The sequence below is a fragment of the Pteropus vampyrus genome, unplaced genomic scaffold (assembly GCF_000151845.1).
Source record: "Pteropus vampyrus isolate Shadow unplaced genomic scaffold, Pvam_2.0 Scaffold184, whole genome shotgun sequence".
Classification (NCBI taxonomy): domain Eukaryota; kingdom Metazoa; phylum Chordata; class Mammalia; order Chiroptera; family Pteropodidae; genus Pteropus; species Pteropus vampyrus.
The window spans coordinates 1223295-1225578 of record NW_011888965.1 but is presented as its reverse complement, the minus strand read 5'-3'; positions in this window follow the sequence as shown (position 1 = coordinate 1225578).

The window sequence follows — 2284 nt, the reverse complement described above, 5'->3', positions numbered from 1 at the left end:
TATCTCTAATTATTAAATGAATATATTAAAACAGAGACCAAGCCTTTTGTGAAAGTTATAGTTTGTAGGGAAAAACAGAAATACTTTGATTTGCCAGAATTATTAACTGTATGGAGACACTTCTTGCAAATATGTTTAGTTTATAGAGCAATAATGTTTACATATTTCCTCAAAAATAGTATATCTCAAGGACTAATGACAAGAATTATATCAAATGCAAGTCTTAAATAATTTTAGGCAGAATGAATATAAATTTAATACAAACAGAATTGAAGGGGCAGGTAGCATTCATTTATACTTTACAGGTCTCTCAAATGCATATTAAGCCTTGGTTATTCTGCTCCTAAGGATCTTGCTCAGTTTCAACTCAGTCATGATTTATTGGTGCTTGTTCAGAGTTTCAGCCATAAAGTAAAGGTGAAAGTCGATGAAACACTAAATTAAAATTCTTAAAATATGTAGACTGCCTCTATGAATTTAGCTGAGGAAACAACTTCTGGATTAAAGGATGAGAAAAATAATTTAACAGTTTATTTAGCCTTGACTTTGTTAAGATTTAACTCCATTTGTAAGGAGGGAAAAAACCTTGTCACAAGGTGCAATTCCCTTATTAAACAGTTGAAATATCATTCGTTTAGACCTGGAGAGTATCTTCTAGGCATTGCTATGCGTTCATCATGGGGGAGTTCTTCTGTCTGTAGTTATCGAAACCTTTGGTTAGAAAACATGAACTGAAAGTTCATGGAACTTGTCCTTTTTCATTGTTCATCTGCCCATGTGGCCTAGACTCAGTAGAATTGGTCTTTTTCCTAGGATGGCGTTAGTAATGATTCTATGATGATGAGAACAATGTAAATTGTAAATTTAGTGGGAAAAGCACTGGATTGTAAGTCAGATGACTGAATTTGAGACTTAGTTGCCACTGATTAGCTCTGTGACCTTAAGAATATCTGTATTCTAAACGAGCTTAGTTTGTTTTTTAATTTGTAAAATGGTAATAATGCTTACTTCACAGGGCTGTTAAGAGGATGAAGTAAAATGCTGGGTGTGTAAGTACTTCATAGACCATGGAATATTATACAAATACAAATAATTATCTTATAGAAGATCAGCAATTTTGTTTCACTAATAAATAAGTTAAAATCTTCGTTCGGTTTGTTCATGGGTAAGTAGACCTTGCTTTGTATTGTAGCCTATTCATTTTTAAAGGCATTGAACTAATTTTGATCGACTAATTATTTTTTTAAAAAGTCAGTATTCTAGGTAAAATGTGCGTTTATGCATGTGCAGAAACAACAAATTAGTACTCAATGAATTTCAGATGACCTCTATTTTAATATGCTAAAAGATTGTGTGATTTTAAGTTTAGCGTTTTTTTTTTTTAATTTTTACAGTGCATGTCTATACTTTTCTTTGGTTAATCTTGGATGATTTAAACAAGTGTTAGATATATGTTAGGGAGCATGTTAACATCTAAATTGTGTCTTTAATTCATGCTGTGGATGTGTTTTCCTCTGTAAGTTCTAAAATACTACTTTTGCCATAATCCTGCCCTCAAAGCTGTGGTACCCAGTGTTACTAATTTGTCCTCTCAGTAATCAAATCTGCTGTTTTCCCTAGTTAAGCACTGAGCCATGAGTGGAGCTGTTATTTAAAAGTTACAAAGTCACAAACCTGGCCCAAGCTTATTCGCTTACCCATGTCTAGTCAGGAATCTGCCTTCATTGTCACAGACACAAGTTAGAGTACTAAAGCAACAGGCCATGGGAAAGGAGGCTGCTGCTAATGCTGTCTCTCCAGTCTGAATCAAAGTCAACCGCCCTCTCAGCTGCCCCTAAGTTGAAGAGACTGGACCTTGACCACTACAGAACAGCTCAGAACCAGGAGGAGGTGGTTGGAAACCAGCCAGGAATGGTTTTCCTTTGGTGATTATTTTTTCAAGACAAGGATGCCATTTATTTGTCAACCAATTGAAGTTATCCCTTGAGGAAAGAACAAGTGGTGCCAAGAAAGACGGGGTCTTAAATTTCATAATGGTAATGAGACAATCCATCAAAAGTCTCAGACCTTTTTCCCCCAAAAGTCTATACCAGATCTATCTTCCATATGGTTGCTGGTATCTCCAAACAAACAAAAACCCATGGGCCTACATCCCCTTGATCTTTTTGCATTGTAAAGTTCCTGAAGGCAAATTTCATAACTGTCAAACACAAACACATAATTTATACAATAAAAATGTAATAGCTATTTCCCATAAGGTCAGACTAGGTAGTGTGTTATTTGG